The sequence below is a fragment of the Poecile atricapillus genome, chromosome 30 (genome assembly GCF_030490865.1).
Source record: "Poecile atricapillus isolate bPoeAtr1 chromosome 30, bPoeAtr1.hap1, whole genome shotgun sequence".
Taxonomy (NCBI): domain Eukaryota; kingdom Metazoa; phylum Chordata; class Aves; order Passeriformes; family Paridae; genus Poecile; species Poecile atricapillus.
Genome location: NC_081278.1, coordinates 3,897,596 through 3,905,095, shown reverse-complemented (window position 1 = coordinate 3,905,095; position 7,500 = coordinate 3,897,596).

The window sequence follows — 7,500 nt, the reverse complement described above, 5'->3', positions numbered from 1 at the left end:
CAGGAGCAGAAAATAAAAAGGCACACATGGCGCGCGTCTCAAGACCCGTGCTAGCCACGGGGGCCGCGGGCCCGGGGGTGGGTGGGGGCGAGGCCCGCGCCTCTCACTCCCCCAACACCACCGCCGACAACCACGAGGTTTTTTTCTCCCTGCCCCCTTCGCTTTTCGCTTGGGGTCGGGGGGGCCCGCACACCTCCAGACGCTGTTTTTTTTCTCGGTGCCGCGGCTTAGGGCCGCAATGGGAGCAGGGGGGCAGAAACCCCTCACACCCAAAAAAGTACGGCAAGGCAGACCCCCACGCTCTGCCCGCCGCACGCCTACAAAAGCGAAAGAAAACGAAGCGGGGACCCGTTCGCGACGCAGCCCGCCGGGCCACGGTGGCTCGGTCCGCACCGGCCACGACAACTGAGGAAGGGGCGAGGCGCCGCCGCCTCGCCCGCGCCATATATCTCTCTCGCCGGGGACATTTTTCCCCGTCGCGTCCGGGTCCGCACGCGGGCAGGGGCCGGCCACCGCGGCCGGCCGCCACCCCTGAAACAATTCCGCCCGCAAAGCGCGGGTCCCCGGCTTAAGGCCGAGGAAGGGGGACGAGGGCCACAACAACTCGGGGCGAGGGACGGGGTGCCGCCACCCCGGCCCCGCGATTCCCGTCGGGCGACTTCTCCCGTCACCGAGCCCCTGGAGCGGCAAAAAGCGGGGCAAAGCCGAAGGCAAGGCCGCGCGCCCCACCGGGCGTCCCCCGCAGCCCCTTTCCGACACACGGCTCTCTCACACCTGGCAACAGCGGGTCGGGAGCGGGGAACGGGGCGCCGCCAGCCTCGGCCGACCGGGCAACCCGGTCTTCGGGACTCTCGGGGAAGGGCCGGGGCGGGGGGTAAAGCCTCGTACGGGGCTCGAACAACGACAGAGGCGCCCCCGGCCGACGTCTGCCCGCGGCTGCCGGCCACCGTGCTCCACCGAGACCGACAGCCGAAAAAAACCGCACCCCGCCGAGGGGGGCCCCGGCTTAAGGCCGAGCACATGAGGGGGACGAGGCGCCGCCGCCTCGCCCGCCAGCCACCAGCGTTCGGTTTTTCCCCACCCCAGGGTTGGGGTGGGGGGGGGGAGGGAGGCGGGACTGGACCGGAATCGGCAGCAGCACGACCAGAGCGGGGGGGACCCGGCCTGCGGCTTCTCTGCCTCCTCCACACCCTTTTCCCTTCTCGCCTCGGCCGCCCGAGCGGCTTTCTCTCTCTGGCAGCAGCGGCACGCTTTCCTCGGCCTCACCGGAACAAGCTGGGCCCATCGGGCACGATGGGTAGCACGGGAAGCGGGACGAGCCCCGCGACTCGACCCGCCTAGGCAGCACACTCTCTCTCTCTCTGGCAGCAGTAGCGCGCTTCCGCGGCCTCGCAAACGAAGCTGGCCCATCGGCACGATGGATAGGTACGGGAAGCAGGACGAGCCCCGCGACTCGTCCCGCCGAGGCGGCAACCCTCTCGGTGCTTGGGCCTCCCTTGCCGGCGCTCTCCCTTTCGGTTTCTCTCTGAGCTTGGCGCCGGCGACCGGCCGGGCGGCCGGCCCGTAGCTCCGCCTCGGAGGACACAGGCACGGTAACAGCCTGGGGGAGACGGCCCGTCACCTCGCTCCCGTAATACGGAGATATGTGTCCGAGGCCGCCCTCGCTGCAAGTGAACGTAGCGTACGTGACCGGGGCAAAGCGGTGGCGCTAGCCGCCTCCTAGCTTGACGTAACTGGAGGCAGCTGAAAACAGCGACCCCTTGGTGAACTTCCAGCGCCGGCGCCGACAACAGGTCTACCCGGGCCGCGGACAACAGGTCTACCGCGACCGCGGACAACAGGTCTACCCGGGCCGCGGACAACAGGTCTACCGCGACCGCGGACAACAGGTCTACCCGGGCCGCGGACAACAGGTCTACCGCGACCGCGGACAACAGGTCTACCCGGGCCGCGGACAACAGGTCTACCGCGACCGCGGACAACAGGTCTACCCGGGCCGCGGACAGCAGGTCTACCCCGACCGCGGACAACAGGTCTACCCCGACCGCGGGACAACAGGTCTACCCCGTCCAGGGACATCAGCTCCACCCCGGCCGGGGACAGCCGGTCTACCCCGACCAAGGACAGCAGGTCTATCCCGGCCGGGGGACAGCAGGTCTACCCCGTCCAGGGACAGCAGGTCTACCCCGTCCAGGGACATCAGGTCTATCCCGGCCGGGGACAGCAGGTCTACCGCGACCGCGGACAGCAGGTCTACCCCGGCCGCAGACAGCAGGTCTACCCCGGCCGGGGGACAGCAGGTCTACCGCGACCGCGGACAACAGGTCTACCCGGGCCGCGGACAACAGGTCTACCGCGACCGCGGACAACAGGTCTACCCGGGCTTCGGACAACAGGTCTACCGCGACCGCGGACAACAGGTCTACCCGGGCCGCGGACAGCAGGTCTACCCCGGCCGGGGGACAGCAGGTCTACCCCTTCCTGGGACATCAGCTCTACCCCGGCGGGGGACAGCAGGTCTACCCCGACCAAGGACAGCAGGTCTATCCCGGCCGGGGGACAGCAGGTCTACCCCGTCCAGGGACATCAGGTCTATCCCGGCCGGGGACAGCAGGTCTACCGCGACCGCGGACAGCAGGTCTACCCCGGCCGCGGACAGCAGGTCTACCCCGACCGCGGACAACAGGTCTACCCCGTCCAGGGACATCAGCTCCACCCCGGCCGGGGACAGCCGGTCTACCCCGACCAAGGACAGCAGGTCTATCCCGGCCGGGGGACAGCAGGTCTACCCCGTCCAGGGACAGCAGGTCTACCCCGTCCAGGGACATCAGGTCTATCCCGGCCGGGGACAGCAGGTCTACCGCGACCGCGGACAGCAGGTCTACCCCGGCCGCAGACAGCAGGTCTACCCCGGCCGGGGGACAGCAGGTCTACCGCGACCGCGGACAACAGGTCTACCCGGGCCGCGGACAACAGGTCTACCGCGACAGCGGACAACAGGTCTACCCGGGCCGCGGACAACAGGTCTACCGCGACCGCGGACAACAGGTCTACCCGGGCCGCGGACAACAGGTCTACCGCGACCGCGGACAACAGGTCTACCGCGACCGCGGACAACAGGTCTACCCGGGCCGGGGACAGCAGGTCTATCCCGGCCGGGGACAGCCGGTCTACCCCGACCAAGGACAGCAGGTCTATCCCGGCCGGGGGACAGCGGGTCTACCCCGTCCAGGGACAGCAGGTCTACCCCGTCCAGGGACATCAGGTCTATCCCGGCCGGGGACAGCAGGTCTACCGCGACCGCGGACAGCAGGTCTACCCCGGCCGGGGACAGCAGGTCTACCCCGGCCGGGGGACAGCAGGTCTACCGCGACCGCGGACGGCAGGTCTACCCCGGCCGCGGACAACAGGTCTACCGCGACCGTGGACAGCGGGTCTACCCGGGCCGCGGACAACAGGTCTACCCCGTCCAGGGACATCAGGTCTACCCCGTCCAGGGACAGCAGGTCTACCCCGGCCGGGGACAGCAGGTCTACCGCGACCGCAGACAGCAGGTCTACCCCGGCCGGGGGACAGCAGGTCTACCGCGACCGCGGACAGCAGGTCTACCCCGGCCGCGGACAACAGGTCTACCCCGTCCAGGGACAACAGGTCTACCCGGGCCGCGGTCAGCAGGTCTACCGCGACCTTGGACAGCGGGTCTACCCGGGCCGCGGACAACAGGTCTACCCCGTCCAGGGACATCAGGTCTACCCCGACCGCGGGACAACAGGTCTACCCCGTCCAGGGACAGCAGGTCTACCCCGGCCGGGGACAGCAGGTCTACCGCGACCGCAGACAGCAGGTCTACCCCGGCCGGGGGACAGCAGGTCTACCGCGACCGCGGACAGCAGGTCTACCCCGGCCGGGGGACAGCAGGTCTACCGCGACCGCGGACAGCAGGTCTACCCCGGCCGCGGACAACAGGTCTACCCCGTCCAGGGACAACAGGTCTACCCGGGCCGCGGTCAGCAGGTCTACCGCGACCTTGGACAGCGGGTCTACCCGGGCCGCGGACAACAGGTCTACCCCGTCCAGGGACATCAGGTCTACCCCGACCGCGGGACAACAGGTCTACCCCGTCCAGGGACAGCAGGTCTACCCCGGCCGGGGACAGCAGGTCTACCGCGACCGCAGACAGCAGGTCTACCCCGGCCGGGGGACAGCAGGTCTACCGCGACCGCGGACAGCAGGTCTACCCCGGCCGCGGACAACAGGTCTACCCCGTCCAGGGACATCAGGTCTACCCCGGCCGGGGGGACAACAGGTCTACCCCGTCCAGGGACAGCAGGTCTACCTCGGCCGGGGACATCAGGTCTACCCCGGCCGGGGACAACAGGTCTACCCTGTCCAGGGACAGCAGGTCTACCCCGGCCGGGGGGACAACAGGTCTACCCCGACCGCGGGACAACAGGTCTACCCCGTCCAGGGACATCAGGTCTACCCCGGCCGGGGGGACAACAGGTCTACCCCGTCCAGGGACAGCAGGTCTACCTCGGCCGGGGACAGCAGGTCGACCCCGGCCGCGGACAGCAGGTCTACCCCAACCACGGGCAGCAGGTCGACCCCGGCCAGGGACAGCAGGTCTACCGCGACCGCGGACAGCAGGTCTACCCCGGTTGGGGACCACAGGTCTACCCCGCCTGGGGGACAAGGGTACCCCTCTGAAGTTTGCCTCGTGTCCCGCCACCGGACCAGGCCTGTCGGCCGGCCCCGGCCCCGGCCCCGGCCCTGGGCGGACCCGGCCTCCCGGGGACGCCCGCCTGCCCGCCCCTGGGCTAGACCTGTTGGCCAGCCCCGGCCCCGGCCCCGGCCCCGGCCCCGGCCCTCGGTGAACCCAACCTCCCGGGTGGGTCCCGCCCGCCACCAGGGTAGCCCTGTCGGCCGGCTCCACGCCGGCCGCCCCTGCGGCTTCTGACGACGTGCCCGGCGGCGTCCGCCGGCCCCGGAGCCGGGAGACCTGTGCGCCCCTCGGCCGTCGGATAGCTCCGGCAGCCCCGTCCCGCCCGATATTCCCGTTCTCTAGGCCGAGGCGTATTTCTGACCGTCTCTTTCTTTGGTTTCTTTTCACGCACGCGGGCACGCGCACACGCCCGCACCCACAGACACACGCGCACCCACCCCTTCCCTTCTTCTTTTGTCTTTTCCCGAAAGGACGGCTCTTGTGTCGGGGTGGCACAGGAACGCTTCGCCGGGATCAAAAATTCTCGGCCCATCGGATTTCTTTTCCTGCCTGCGCGGCCAGACGCCTCCCAGCCGAGCCGACGGGCAGCCCGCGGCCCGCGCCCGGCCCGCCGACGCGCTCGACCGGCAACGGGGCGTCCCCACCCCGCGGGGAGCAGAGACACGGCACCAGCCAGCAAGCCGCACCTCGGGGCGGACAGCGGGAGAATGGAAGCAGGCGGAAGCGTGCGGTGGGACGCGGCTGGAAGCCGCCGGCCCCCCGCGTCACTGGACTCGAATCGCCGGCAGAGGCGGCGGGCGGGCGGCCGCCTGCTCATGCCGGCTCTCCGGCGGTCCGCGGAGGTCGTCGGCCCCGGGCCCGCCTCGTGCGGGCCCGGCACGGAACCGCCCTTCGCCGCCGGCTCCCGCGGCGCACCGCCTTCTGGGCTTTTCCCCGCCCCCGGTCGGCGACGCTTGCCGGGCGGCCCCGCCCTGCGACGTCACCCTGCCTGGCACCGCCTTCCGGGCTTTCCCCGCCCCCCTGCTGGGCGACAGCTGGGGCCGACGGCGGTGGCCCCGACCCACCCACGCCCCAGGCGGCTCCCCAAGCGGCCGGCCGCTCGGCACGGCGACAACGCCTGCGGGGGCTGAGGAGCGGGCCGACGGGGCCGCCGGCAGCTTGAGGCTCGGCGCCCTCCCTTTCCGAGGAAGCTTTCTCGCCGGCTCTCTCTCGGAGGCTTTCGCTCCGACGGCGCCTTCCTTCCCGCTCGCCCCCGGCCGGCCCCACTGAAGCCTGCAGGCAGACGGCAGCCCCGCTGATCGAGCCAGCCAAGCAGAAAGCGAGGTGGAAGCCGGGCCGCCATCTGCTCGGACCCGGACGGGGGAGGGAGCGCCGCCGGCTTCCGAAGGCCCTCTCCCTCCCTCCCTCCCTCCCTCTCGGGGAGAAGCGAAGGCGGCGAGGGGCTCAGGCCGATAGGGGAGAGCCGCTCGACGCATCGCACGGCGGCCCGCCGGCTGACAGCAGGTCAAACCAGCGGCCGGCCGACAGCAGGTCTACCCAGCTGCCCGGGGGACGACAGCAGGTCTACCCAGCGGCAGGCCGACAGCAGGTCTACCCGGCAGCCGCCCGGCGGCCGACAGCAGGTCTACCCAGCTGCCCGGGGGACGACAGCAGGTCTACCCGGCAGCCGCCCGCCGGCCGACAGCAGGTCTACCCGGCCGCCGGCCGGCCGACAGCAGGTCTACCCGGCAGCCGCCCGGCGGCCGACAGCAGGTCTACCCAGCGGCAGGCGGACAACAGGTCTACCCAGCGGCAGCCGCCCGGCGGCCGACAGCAGGTCTACCCGGCCGCCGGCCGGCCGACAGCAGGTCAACCCAGCGGCAGGCCGACAACAGGTCTACCCAGCTGCCCGGGGGACGACAGCAGGTCTACCCAGCTGCCCGGGGGACGACAGCAGGTCTACCCGGCAGCCGCCCGCCGGCCGACAGCAGGTCTACCCGGCCGACGGCCGACAGCAGGTCTACCCGGCGGCCGGCCGACAGCAGGTCTACCCGGCAGCCGCCCGGCGGCCGACAGCAGGTCTACCCGGCCGACGGCCGACAGCAGGTCTACCCAGACGCCCGACAGCAGGTCTACCCGGCCGCCGGCAGGCCGACAGCAGGTCTACCCGGCCGCCGCCCGCCGGCCGACAGCAGGTCTACCCAGCAGCCGGCCGACAGCAGGTCTACCCGGCAGCCGCCCGGCGGCCGACAGCAGGTCTACCCAGCGGCAGGCGGACAACAGGTCTACCCAGCGGCAGCCGCCCGGCGGCCGACAGCAGGTCAACCCAGCGGCAGGCCGACAGCAGGTCTACCCAGCTGCCCGCCGACCGACAGCAGGTCTACCCGGCAGCCGCCCGGCCAACGGCCGACAGCAGGTCTACCCAGCTGCCGGCCGGCCGACAGCAGGTCTACCCAGCCCCCGGCCGACAGCAGGTCTACCCAGCTGCCGGGGGGGACGACAGCAGGTCTACCCGGCCCCCGGCCGACAGCAGGTCTACCCGGCGGCCAACCGACAGCAGGTCTACCCGCCGGCCGGCCGACAGCAGGTCTACCCGGCCGACGGCCGACAGCAGGTCTACCCAGCCGGCCGGCCGACAGCAGGTCTACCCAGCGGCAGCCGCCCGGCGGCCGACAGCAGGTCTACCCAGCTGCCCGGGGGACGACAGCAGGTCTACCCGGCAGCCGCCCGCCGGCCGACAGCAGGTCTACCCGGCCGACGGCCGACAGCAGGTCTACCCGGCGGCCGGCCGACAGCAG